The 13,985-nt window shown below is 46.1% G+C and overlaps 1 protein-coding gene across 5 annotated transcripts in view; it reads left to right on the plus strand.

Moving 5' to 3' along the window:
- The first annotated feature begins 2,071 nt into the window (after window positions 1–2,071).
- The window catches only part of LOC137216342 (neuroligin-4, X-linked), a 345,320-nt gene continuing 333,406 nt past the window's right edge, over window positions 2,072–13,985 (plus strand). For 2 of the 5 annotated variants that reach the window (XM_067722290.1, XM_067722289.1), the window contains exon 1: window positions 2,072–2,655. The gene's annotated coding sequence lies outside the window, so the exon portion shown is untranslated. Of the gene's footprint in view, window positions 2,656–3,411; window positions 3,544–3,592; window positions 3,898–13,985 lie in introns of those variants that run through there. The other 3 variants (XM_067722294.1, XM_067722291.1, XM_067722293.1) reach the window with 3 other exon arrangements.

Consider the following 13,985-nt stretch of genomic DNA (forward strand, 5'->3'; position numbering starts at 1 on the left):
ACAGGGAGTCAGGTTTGTTCTTCTCTGCTACGGTTCCTTCTCTGCTGAGAGCACTCTTTCTCCGGACACTGTTTTCTCCATCATTTCCATCTGCATGGATGCCTGTGAATTCATACATCATAGGTATTTTCACACCTTCTGGTGATGATTCTTTTCTTATGCTGTTGGCTCCCTTATCCACTAGACTGTATGCTTCTTCAAAAATACGTGGATGTGTGTTACTCACAAATGCATTCTTAGTGCTTCGGATTATGCCTGTGCTCAAGAGATACTTGATAAATTTATAAATAAATCAGTGAATTCACACTTTCTCAGTAAAGCCAGTGACTTTCTGGCCTGCTCTAAGTTATTGTGTTTAACTGAAGTCTCTGCTTCTAAACCCTACTTTGGGAAGAATAGATGTCTATACATGTATATATATATCTGTCTATATATTTTTGTGTCTACAGTTATGTGTGTTACTAATTTGGGGGAAAAACTATACTTATTAGCGATACTATTATGTTATTGGATCTTCAATAATTATTAAATAATAGAAGAAAAATATATATTTATATAAAACATATGTATGTTTCTTCTATTATTAGATTATATATTTTGTGTATATATAACAGTGATGAAAATAGCATTCTCTCTGTACCTGTATGTATGATATATATAGACATCTTCTTGGTGATGCATGTTTTCGTGCCTATTATCTCATTTATTTGTCCCAAGGAACCACAGAGAGCTATTTCAATCACTGTTTAAAGGATCTATTCCCTAAGGTTCACAGAACCTAACGGACTTTCCAACAGGTTAAAGCTAGCAGGGTTCAGACACTTGGTCTGAAGCTAGGTCTCCTAAATCAGTGTTGATCACCTTCCCCACTATTGGCTATGTTCCGCAAGAGCCCTTCTCTTAAAACTCCTGAGGAATCCCTAGTTGTGGCATCACATCAAATAATGACAGCAGGTTGGATGCCTGAGTTCGCTGCCTAAATGCAGAAGCAATTGTGAGGATGTCCTATGGATAGAAGACATTATGTTTTTCCTTCAGGAAGTAAGTCCCTAGGCCTGTGAAATAAGGTTAAGAAAAGCAGACATTTATCTGGAGCTTCTCGCATGCCTAGTCCTGTATCACATATCACATCACAAGGATATCACAAGGTGATTACTTGTCTTCTCCACGTTACAGAGGCGGAAACCCAGACGAAGTATTTAAACACACAGCGAAGGTCATATGCCACTTGAACCCAAGCAGTCTAGTTGGAGAAGCTGTGTTCAGACTGCCACAGCACTCTATAGCCTTCCCTGATTTATGAGAGAGGAGCTTCGGACATCACGCAGCTGACAGCCAGCTACCTCGAACCCAGTGATAAATACCAGGTCCTATTACCAAATTCTGAGTTGGCTGGAAAAGATGAAATCCTGGATCCCAAAAGTGAAGAGGGGTATTTCAATACAACTCGCAGGTGCTAGAAACTTCTTCAGTATTTTATTCATCAAAACCACTACTGTATAAGAAACAAACAGGGGCTACCCCGGTGGTGCAGCGGTTAAGAATCTGCCTGCCAGTTCAGGGGACAGGGGTTCGAGCCCCGGTCCGGGAAGATCCCACATGCCGCAAAGCAGCTAAGCCCGTGTGCCACAACTACTGAGCCTGTGCTCTAGAGCCCACGAGCCACAACTACTGAAGCCCATGTGCCTAGAGCCTGTGCTTGGCAACGAGAGAAACCACCACATTGAGAAGCCCACGCACGGCAACGAAGACCCAACGCAACCAAAAAAAAAAAAAAAAAAAAACCCAAAATGTATTAACCCATCACCTGGGCATAAAAGAGGTTCTGTCCTTTACAGGTCTTCATTCTAATTTTGCTAATTTATCTATCTATCTATCTATCTATCTGTCTATCACTGTTTCCCAGTACAAGCCGAATACCATCCAGAAACAGTAACACAGTTGTCAGCCTGACCCCCGGGGAAGAGCTTGCACGGCTGGCACTCACCCTTGGATAGCATAGCCTTAAAGGGTTAATGGTGTTTGCAAATACGGCACCGTGTGTGGTGTCTCCGAAGGGTATCTGGAGAGGGCAGGGAAGCTTTCCCGTGCGCTCTGGCACGGTGGCCCAGTGAGACGCGCGCTCACCTGTTCCACCACCCCGGCGGCACCAGAATCTCTCTGTTCCAGCTGGTTTGCACTGGGATTAGCTGCTCTTTGCATGCGCTTGTAGCCGTGGATGTGGTTTCTGTAGCGATGGGGCCGACCGCGGGGATCTATTGGCTGCTGGCTTTGTAAATTTCATTCAGTTTGGTCCAATAGCAGAGGGGGGAGCTGGGAACCATCAGGACCTCTCGCTTCAATCTCTCTTTTTCTTGCAGACGGGTCTCTGTCTCTACATACAGAGCTCTTATTCAGACGTAACGCTGCCCTTCCTTCTCCGGCTGTGTTCCTGTTTCTTCTTCCCCATCAGACTAGGATAGAAACAACGAATTTCCTGCAAACGGCAGTGTCGGTGGTCCTCGCGTTTCTTCGGGGGAGCAAATCCAGTTGAGATTCGAGAAAGCCAAGGCGCTTGGACTTAGTACATCCTCCTGAATCATAGCCTCGGTCCCTGGAAAAATCTGGATGCATAAAAAGAACACTTACAGCCGATGCAGCTTTTCCACGGCTAAGGTAGGTGCCGTTTTAAGATGTGTCTGTGGGGTTTTTTTTTAAGCCTATTTAACGTTTTGACTCGTGTGCTTGCCAGCAAAAGATGATAAGCCCGACTGCTAACGTTTGCGCTCCACTTCATCCGACATTTAAAAAAAAATTTTTTTTTTTAAATTTTGAAAATTTGCATAGCACTTTTTCTTCCATCGGTCGCTCCGTTTCTTAGGTGTGGGTGGGAGTGTGGACATATATGTACGGCGTGTCCTGTGCAAGCTTCGTACACATCTCTACAGAAACAGTACATTTTTTCTTACGACTTAAAAAAATTGGGACCACCGTGGTTGGGAAGCGTTTTGCTGCAATCAGCTATCTGAACGGCTCTGGGGCCGTGTGTGAGGTGTTTACAAAATAGCGCTCTGTTACATACAAATAAACAGAAGAGTGTGGCAGACACAGGAGGAAAAAAAAATACATCTGCAGTACAGGGAGAGAACGAGCGAAGTGCCAGATGTCTGCAAAGCAGGACTGGCGGGGAAGCCAGGAGCACTTCTGGAAACTGTGAGCCATCACGGGCTTTTTTCTCCTCCTTCTTCTTTAAGGAAACTGTCAGCTACCACCTCCCGGGGTGCATTTTTTTGGGTTAACCAGAGAGAAAAAAGGAAAACAGGCTTGGCTGGGTTTGCATTAAGCGATTTTTCCCCCCCTCCTTCCTCTGCTGGCCTTGGATAAGATGACGGCTTGTGTGATGCACGAAATAACGCACGTGATTGATGAGGGGCTGGTTGGGCTTTGCTGGGGAGCGACCCGGGCGCGCTGGAGACCCCGGGTGAAGACGAAATAGCTTAGCGCCGTTTCTGCAAAGCTGGGGAGCGGGCCACCTGCCCTCCCACTGCCATCCGCCCTTCACCCGTGCGTGTGGGCTGTGGGAAGGCAAGCGGCGGGAGATGGAGGGCGCGAGGAGGAGTGAGGGCGGTTGGTGGCGTTGCTGCTTCGGGAGCCTTTGGGTCTGGCCTGCACGTCTGCGCGGGGCACGCAGCTGCCGCCCGAGCGCCGTCCCCGAGCTGCCCGCTTCTCCCCGAGGACCACAAAAGTTGGTATCTGCGGGGACCGGCGCTGGGCGTCCTAGCCGGGGTCTCCGGGGATGCGGACCCCCGTCGGTGCCCACGGAGAACCCTCGATCCGGGAGGAGAGCCCGCGGGAAGCACGGCGGGCCGGTCCTCTCGCCGGAGGCGGGGGGAGGAGGTCCGGGGACTCGGTTCGGAGGTGCGGACCACCCGCAGCGCCTTGGGCCACGTAACAGACAACCCTCCCCGCTCCCTCGCTCCATTCCCCCCCCCCCCGCCGTCTCCCAAAGCTCGCAGCCGTCCCGCGCGTCAGATCCCGCCCGCCTCCCACGCTTTCCCAGCCGATTTCATCCGGAGCCCCGCCGCCGCCCCCTGCCCTTTCCCGCGCGGCTCGGCCTGACCCCCGTCCCGCTCCAGCGGGCCGAACCGGCGTACCGCTCGGCCGCAGACGGTGCGGGGGTCGCGGGCCGGCGGCGGCCGGAGGAGAGGCCGAGGTCCCGGCTGCACCCCGACCCCAGCCCACGAGTGTTCCCTCCCTCCCGCTCTGGCTCTCCGGGAAGCCCGCCGCCTCTTCAGGGCGCGCGGGCACCCTTCAGTCTCCCAGACGCCCCCTCTTTCCCCGCCCGTCCCCGACCGCACCCCTCCCCTCCCCCGGCTTCTTCGTCCCTCCGAGAACCGGTAGGTTGGATTTCTCCGCCCGGCCCTCCCGGGCGGGCCCCCCGAGTGGTGCGCCCCCGGATCCGGGCCCGGGGCCCCGCGCATCCCTGGGCCCGGCCCACCATTCCGGAGCCTGCCCGCCGCCAGACACAGCATCCTTTCTCCCCGAAGCGGCGAGGGCGGGAGCCGGGGGTCCCCCCGCGCACCCTCGGGGCCTGGCCGGGGCCGCCCTGGGAACGGAAGTCCCCCTCGGAGGGCGAGGGGCGTCCGGAGGACCTCTTCTGCCTCCCTCCCGCCCCTCTCCCTTTTCTGTTTTGTTTTTTTGTGGGTGTTTTTTTTTTTTTTTTGGCTGCGGGTTTTCCTCTGGTGTGACTCCCTTCTCTGAACCGACCAGCAGGTGTGGGCCTCTTTTCATCTATTTTTGGAGCCACGAGGCCGCTCTCTCGAGCCGGCGGGAGGGGGGCGGGGTGCAGGAGGCCGCGTCGGGGGGCCGAGGAAGGCGGCTCGCGCCCGCGCTGGGAGCGCGCGTCAGGAGTGAAGCCGAGAGCGCGCGCGCGCCTGCCGTGAGCCGGGCCCGCGGCTCGCCCTCCGTCATGTGGACCCAACTTGGGAGATTTGGGGTGAGGTGTGTCCGGTGGCGGGTATCGAACTCAGCAGGTACTGTTCTTGCGAGCGGAATCCACAAGGTGGTAGTGTGGATTCTTCCTTTGATTTCTTTTTTTTCCTACTTGTTCAGTTGCGGGGAAACGGCTTTCTGTGCTCATAGCCTAGGCTGTCTGAAGGGGTCCCCTGGCTGACCCGGCTTCCACATCCTGAGCGCGCTGCGTTTAACGCATTTTGTGATGCGAGGTGGTACGAGCTAGCTCCTTTTCGGAGTCAGCCTTTAGCACGATTGAAGGGACGGGACGCAGAGGAAGAAAGAAAGAAAAAAGAAAAGAAAGTTTGGGGAGACTTAGTTATCCTGAGGGAGCAGAATTTCCAGTTTGTGTAGGGTTCTGCAGGCAACGTAGGAGTGCGTGCATAAGGCATCGTTGGTAGGTATATACTTCAGCTAGAAATTAACCGGGGCTTCAAGACCTGACTTTGCATCAGAACAAAGCAACCTCAGCTGCTAAGAGAACGGCGTAGTTTGAATGGCGATGCTTAGCGTTTTTCCTAGAGAATGAGAGAGCCCGGAGAAAGGGTCCTGTGGCACAGAAATCTGCATCTTTCTGGGGGCAGATTGAGGGGCTGGGGAATTTTTCATGCCTTTAGTTGCCTTTAGTGGGCTTTGGAAAGAGGTTAACAGCCAGCCTTGAAAATCCTCAGGGTAGATTTCCTCGTGTAGATGCAGCAGAAGGTGTGTGTTTGTGTGTGTGTGTGTGTAGGGGGTGGTGGGTGTTTTGGCACATGGCTGCATTCATCCCTTAATTCCAGATTTTAAAAATGTGGATTTTAAAAATGCATCCCTAAAGTAAGAACATAAGAATCTCACGGAGGCCTCTGCAAATATTTATTTTTTTTCTAGATTAAAACTTCAATATTCTATTACCCAAAGAAATGTACTTGGAGATATAGCTATATATCTATACTATATTTATCTCTCTATATATAGAGATATATATTTGGCAATTTTAAAGAATATTTTCCTTGACATGTAAGAAAATCATGAGGGCCAATAAGTAGCAAGTGGAAAATTACTTCATCAGTTTTAAATTACTGGATTAAAATGACAGGTTTAATTTTTTGGAAACCAGAATGATTTCGAGCAGGGAGTTAATGATAATTGCATTTTCATACTAATGGCTGTGCTTTGATGCTGTTTTCAAGGTGTTTTGACACGTTTTTCTTTGGTGGAAGAATTGTTGCTTTCCTTTGTATTTTTTTTTCCCCCTAAATAAAAAGAGTGCTGAATGTACATTTGGCCCTAAACCCAGCTAATTTATACCCAAATCTAAAAATAGATATGATACTTGATAAGTGACGATTTGCTACATAAGGTAGATAGAGCAGGTTTTGCCACGCTCTGGAATTTACAAGTGAATAGACCTGGGCAATATAAAAGTTCTCTTTCTGGGGCCTGGAATGTAGACCCGCAGTAAGTATGTGGGGTTTTTCTTTATTTCTGAACTTGGCCTTTTCATGTTTTTTTCCTTTGTAGTAATTTGTGGAAAGCTTCTTGGTCTCTGTACAAAGATGAGAGTGTTTCCTCTCTATACACATTACATTGCTTTCAGAATGTGCAAGCATCTCTTTAAGAACTCTTTAGAATATTGTGCTTTGATGCCTGGACCACAACAAAAAAACCCAGAGACGGTTCTCACAAAAGTAAATATTCAAGTGCACAGAGTCTGGCGTGGCTTTACTGTTCTTCCGTTTTAATTGGTACTCCAGATTCTAAACCTTTATTGCACAGCTAGGTATTGTCAACAATGCAACCTGTTGACAGAATTGATGTGATTCCAGTGAAGCCACCGTATGAAAATATTTAAAGTCCTTTAATGCCGTCACCCTGATGACAGGCTTCTCTGGTTAAAATATACTTAAATTCCAAACCCGCTGAGAGCTGAATTTTGTATGTGAAAGTCAAGGGCAAGGAACGGAGTTTTAATATATCAACCACAACCGTATACTTTCTATAACGCTCTTGATGCTTAAGGGTATACATTTATTCCCAAATGAGAAAAATATGCTCAGGGTTTAGTTTAAGTCAGTTGCCCAATTAAAAAAAAAATATCCTGGCTACTGTATCTTTTCAGAAGAGACACTTCATTTTCCGCTTAATTATGTTAAAAAATTCGAAGACAGACTAGGCCTTGGATGTAGTGACAGCTGATTTCTTAAACTTGTCAGCTACCAGTTTCAAACCAGATATTCCGCTTTGGGCCGGATAAGGGGAGACAGTGAAAAATCTCAAAATTGAGCCCACGTGGTTCTAGGCAATTAGGTCATCTGCTGTGGGCTGCAAACCATTCATGGGCCATTCACGCCATGAATATTTTCCAGTTTTGTCATTTTTCTCTAAACAACCTACATTTGGCCTTTCAAAGCCTCTTCTGTTCTGTGCTCCGTGAGTGGCGGGATGGGAAACCCTTCCTCCTTTTTCTTGGGGGCGGGCAGAGTAGGACAAGTGAATAAGGGAGAAAAAAACAGTGGGACCGCCTAGAAGTTTGAGGTTGGCCATTTATAGGCTTTGAACAAATACCTCTGAGAAGGATTGATGTCTGCAGTGGGTGTACGACACAAAAAGGAAATAAAGGACTCATGAAATCAGCACATGAGTGGAGAATAGCCAGGCCACTTAGGGCTCTGATTTCAGACTTCAGACATTCACTGTTGAGATCACCTGCCCCAGGTGTGTGTGGAACCCCTGAGCGCCACCTGCCTGTGGAAATTGGCCAGTTTCCAGAATGAGCATCTTCTCTGCACCAGCCCCCAACCCCCCTGCACCTCCCAGAAGGGGTGCCTGACCGAACACGAACCAGACCCCAACAAACGTGAAATGTACAGTAAGGTGAGGTTTTGTTGAATTGATTCCAGAGGAGAAAAGAATAACCGTATTAGGGAAGAAGTGGGGAAGAATAAACCCTACAGGGCCTCACCGGAGGCAGATCTTTATTTCAGGATGGTATTAAGGAAATGGCATGTGCTTTCACAGCTCTTTGGAAATGAAGGGAAAGAACCCAGAGTTTTGTTTGGTGGTCTTATTTAAAACGTGTGTGGTATGAATAGTGATTTACCAAGGTAACAGAGCGCTCTTTTTTGGATGGCAACTGGACCTTCTTGGTTTGCTGTGTTGATATCGGTGATCATTTTGGTTTCCAGAGGCTAATCCCTGATTGGATGATGAAGTCGTCCTTCCATCGCAAAGTCATCATCCCAAGGGTATGTTTTTTTATTTTATTGCTTTGTGGTAAAAACGTGTGACACGAGAATCCACTCTACTGTACACTTAAACACATGTTTAAGTGCACAGTATAGTCCTGTGGACTGTAGGTCCAATATTGTGCAGAAGATCTAGAAGATACTCATCTTGCTTTATCTAAACTTTATGACCTTTGATTCGTAACTCGCCATTTCCCCCTGACAACCCCCATTCTACTCTTTCGTTCTGTGAAATGGACTCTCTTGGGTTTCTGCAGGCATCCACCCTCATCCCAACTCATCTCTCATTTTTTTTTTTAAATTGGAGTATAGTTGTTGTGTTTCAGGCGTACAGCAAAGTGATTCAGTTATACATATATATGTGTATATTCTTTTTTCAGATTCTCTTCCCGTATAGGTTATTACAAAACACTGAGTGTAGTTCCCTGTGCTCTACAGGAGGTTCTCATTGTTGATCTATTTTATATATATATATAGTGCTGTGTATCTAATCCCAAACTCCTAATTTATCCCCCCCACCGCTTTCCCCTTTGGTAACCGTTTTTGCTTTTGTCTGGCTGGTTGGAACTTTTTTTCCGGGGGGGGGCGGTGTTGGGGGCAGAAGTCGTATTTTGCCAAGTGCACTTCTTTGAAATGGGGAATTTCACCTCTGATGTTTCTACATGAAAAAGAAAGTTGGTTAAGCTTTTGGATCCTTAAAAAAAAAAAAAGAAAGTGAAAGAAACTGTGATGGGCAGTGATGAGAGTTGTATTAACCGTGAGTCGCTGTTTATGTTTGCGAGGCATGGAAAAGATCTCTTTGGTTGTTCTTACAGCGGTGATGGGATTTGCACATGGTGTCAGTTTCCGGGTTTCATCTATCAACATCACCAGTGTTTGGTTTAGACCTGTGGCAGGGACGTGGATTATGTGACCTTGACGGTCCGCCAGCTTTAGCTACTCAGCCCGCAGTGTCAAACCGTGGTCTCAGAAACAACCAATGGGGATGGGGGTGTCCGGGGGCATTGGGGAGGTGTGTGTGTGGAGACCAGAACCCACTGAGATGGAGTGCCTATAGTGTTTTCAGTTTTTTCCTACTCGAGTACCCTCTGTGAATGGGCCAGGTGGTGGGCAGCGATGAACTCATTTTTAAAAAATTTAAGTTGATTTACATAATTCTATTAGTTTCAGGTGGACAGCATAGTGATTCCATATTTTTACAGATTATACTCCATCAAAAGGTATTTTGAAATAATGACTATAGTTCCCTGTGCTGTACAATGTATCCTTGTGGCTTATGTGTCTTATACATAGTAGTTTGTACCTCTTTTTAATTGAAGGGTAGTTGATTTACAATGTTGTGTTAGTTTTAGGTATACAGCAAAGTGTATTCTGTTTGTATTCTATGTCTGTGAGTCTGTTTCTGTTTTGTAAATAAGTTTGTTTGTATCCTTTTCTTAGATTCCACATGTAAGTGATATCATATGATATTTGTCTTTCTCTGTCTGACTTACTTAGTATGATCATCTCTAGGTCCATCCATGTTGCCGCAAATGGCATGATTTCATTCTTTTTATGGCTGAGTCGTATTCCATTGTATATATGTACCCCATCTTCTTTATCCGTTCATCTGTCGATGGACATTAGGTTGCTTCCATGTCTTGGCTATTGTAAATAGTGCTGCTATGAACATTGGGGTGCATGTATCTTTTTGAATTAGAGTTTTTGTCTTTTCTGGATATATGCCCAGGAGTGGGATTGCAGGCTCACATAGTAACTCTATTTTTAGTTTTCTGAGGGGCCTCCGCACTGTTCTCCATAGTAGCTGCACCAATTTACATTCCCACCGAAGGAGTAGGAGGGTAGTTTGTACCTCTTAATCCCCTATCCCTATCTTGCCCCTCCCCCTTCTCTTTCTGCACTGGTTACTCGTTTGTTCTCTCTGTATCTGTGAGTCTGAGGAAACACGTTTTTTCAAGCGTATAAAGTATGTCACCGTTAACTGCTTTTCTCACGCGGGTGCATACTCCCTCATGGCCTAAAGGCATGTGGTAAGAAGGGAAGCGTGTCTGTGTGTGTCTCTGTGTATTTATACACATAGGTATGCCTGTATGCACCCGCATAACCAAGAGCAATTTCTTGCATCAAATGTTTTTTCTCAGCCACGGCAACACATTAGATCAAAACAAAAAAACAAAGTACCAAAATGGAAAATGAGATTTTTGTCTTTGTCATTTTCCATTTCTTCTCTCTGTCATTCACCGAACATAAGTGATATTAGAAAATTCATGATGTAAGTTACCTGAGACGGACCTGAAAAGACTCCTCATTGGAGAGGGAAGACATTAGTTTACAGTGTTGTGTTAGTTTCGTGTGTACAGCACAATGATTCAGTTATACATATGTATGCATATTCTTTTTCATGTTCTTTTCCACGATGGTTTATGACAGGATACTGAGACCTAAATGATTTGAGAGTGCATGTTGAGGGGCAAGCACCTGCTTTCTCTAACTTTCCCTGAAGCTTTCTCTTCTGACGTGAGTAGGAGTTTCTTACAAGGTATCATCGTAAGGTCCAGGGTGAAATAATCTATATGGTAGGAGTGATAACACGCTGCCCTTTTATGTCCATCCATATTCCTCCAGGTTACATACTGGGATGGAGACATTGACAATGTTTGCAAGGATCACACTGGACACTCTTTTTTTAAAAAGGCGAAACTAAATAACCCTTTTATCTGCCTGGTAGGAGATGCACGCCTTGGTGTTTCTTGGTAGGTAAGGGCTCTGTGGAGAGGCTGTCGCCATCGAAAGCTCCTGGCGCAGTCGAAGAAGCATCGTATCAGCACAGCAGACGAACCCAGAGTTCACTTGCCATGAACACCGAGAAACTGGAAGTCCCCAAAGTTGAGAAGCTCATAATAGTCTCTTTGTGGTTTGGGGTCCCTGCCTTCCCGCACTCCCTTTGCATGCCAGTTTCACATACAGCACTCATCCACGGTGCACCTACCGAGAAGCACGGACACACCCCAGCTCACAGGAAGGCCACGGCAGCCGTGAACTGATGCCAGAGGATTTCCTGTCCTGGGTTGTCACTTTGCCCATGGGCTCAGGTTCTTTGGAACTAGGATTGCACGTAGACTGCAAACAGGCGTAGGTCCCTGACATGTCAGTAGGCTGGCGTGTGGACCCAAGTGGTCTCAGGACAGTTAGAGCCACAACATCACAAAGCTATTTCTTTCACAGGGTCGTTTTATTGTCAGATCATATCTAGAAAGACTTCATCCTCTAAACTAGCTAAATTTCATTTAAATATGTATGTATATAATTATTGCTATGTTGTATTTCTATATTTATATAATTATGTGCATTTTTTAAGTTGAAGTTTAGTTGATTTACAATCTTGTGTTAGTTTCAAGTGTACAGCAAACTGATTCATTCATATATATATATATACACACTTCTTCAGATTCCTTTCCCTTATAGGTTATTACAGAATATTGAGTAGAGTTCCCTGTGCTGTACTGTAGGTCCTTGTGGGTTATCTATAGTATACACTATGCATTTCATATATTTGTATTTGCATACAATTTATATAATTGATCAAAGACTCATCAAAACGTGCTTTATTTTACTTTATTATTTTTTATAAAAAATATTTATCTATCTATTTATTTATTTGGCTGGGTCGGGTCTTATGTGCAGGATCTTCGTTGTGGCGTGATCTTTCGTTGTCACATGCGGGATCTCTCTTTTTTTTTTTTTTTTAGTTGCAGCATGCAGGATCTAGTTCCAGGGATGGAACCCGGGCCCCCTGCATTGGGAGTGCCTAGTCGTAACCACGGTGCCACCAGGGAAGTCCCAAGACATGCTTTATCTTAAAATTCATTGGAGAGCCTTTATGTAGATAATGAAAATAATTCATTTAGCCATGCAATGTATTATATAAATATAATTGTGTATTACATAATGTATATACATATTTAACTTATATAAGAACTAAATGTATATATATAAAATCAGGGCTTCCCTGGTGGCGCAGTGGTTGAGAGTCCGCCTGCCGATGCAGGGGACACGGGCTCGTGCCCCGGTCCGGGAAGATCCCACATGCCGCGGAGCGGGTGGGCCCGTGAGCCATGGCCGCTGAGCCTGCGCGTCCGGAGCCTCTGCTCCGCAACGGGAGAGGCCACAACGGTGAGAGGCCCGCGTACCGCAAAAAAAAAAAAAAAAAAATTAATACAAGTAGAGACTACATATATAGATGGATGAATAGATAGTTTGATGTGCATCTTCCAGAAGAAACTGTGTCACATCTGGTAAGACCACTTCCAGGCTGGTCCCCAGAATCTACATTTAATGGTCCACAGAAACTACCTTTTCGCCTTCAAGTGAAGTTGAGGCGTTATTAATGTTACTATGGTAACAAGCATATTCGAGCCCTCACTGAAACATAATTAGTAAGCAACCTCATGTCAGTGGGAACATACGTATCAGGTCAAGCCCTGTATCTTTCCTGCCTGGATGGATAGGCGTCTTCTGCCCCTAGAACACAAGACCCGAGAATCTATCTCAGCAGGACAGACGCCACAGTAAATCAGTGCTGCCCGCCACGGGCACGGCTTGGTGGTGGTGGCTGCCGTGCCTCTCCATCTGAGCATCTGTGGGCTAGATCCTCTGGGCTAGGTGTCTGGTGTGGCCTTGCTCAAGATGGGAAATCAATATGGTAGGCTCGGGAATGGAGCTCCTTAGCCTTGGCAAGAAAGAAATTCGGTGACTGAGGTACACGCATCTTTTTCTGGAAACTAGCTTCTGACTCCTGTTCCTTCTTTCATTCATCACTTTTCTTGAGCATGTCCAAGTTGCAAGCCTGGAAGGAAATTTAGCCCTGGTAATGTTGAGATGATTTAGGCATATGCTGCCTTAAAAATCCTTGCCTGTGTGTGAATGTTCATAAATAAGTTGTTAAGATGTTTAGTTCACGTGTGTATCACCCCTGCCTGTTTTCTGGTACGTATTATGGACTTTTCCTTCTTTAATCTCTCCCCGCCTCCCCCTCCCTCCCCCCTCTCCCCCTCCCCTTCCTCTCTCCCCCTCCCCCTTCCTCTCTCCCCCTCCCCTTCCTCTCTCCCCCTCCCCATTCCTTCTCCCCCTCCCCCTTCCTTTCTCCCCCTCCCTCTTCCTCTCCCTCCCTCCCCCTTCCCCCCTCCCCCCTCACTTTCTTCTGTTTGCTGACTGACGAGAACTCAGAGGTCCCCTTAAAGCATTAAAGGACCAATGAAGGTAACTAGATAGAGAATAATTCTTTCCATCAGTCAGGAAAGAATAGAAAAATGAAATGGCAAAGAAGATTTTCCAGGACAACTTAATAGAATTCTTCACATGCCCTATTTGTTTAGCTGCTTATATTTTTAAAAGTTGTCAAACCGTATATTTGTGAAACATTAATTTTCATTTTAAGTAAATTGTGTGAGCGAATACATATTTAAACAGATTACTTTGATTCAACAGAGAATTGAGGGCCCATCAAATATTTTTTTTAAACATAAGGTAGTGGATCTAGCCTCATGAATTAATGACTGTATTCTATAGTCGTTATAAAACTCAATAAGCAAGTTAGACATTTCAGCTTTTTTGTGATAATGAAAAATATCATGAATTCTGATGTACTGGAGTCTGAAAGATTGTCAAATCACAGATAACGTTCTCAAACTCCACCACCCCTCGTATAATCTATTTTTCAGCTAGTTAAGGTCTTTGTCAAGAGCTCCCAAATCAGGGATTGTCTGT

This window comes from Pseudorca crassidens, chromosome X (genome assembly GCF_039906515.1).
Source record: "Pseudorca crassidens isolate mPseCra1 chromosome X, mPseCra1.hap1, whole genome shotgun sequence".
Classification (NCBI taxonomy): domain Eukaryota; kingdom Metazoa; phylum Chordata; class Mammalia; order Artiodactyla; family Delphinidae; genus Pseudorca; species Pseudorca crassidens.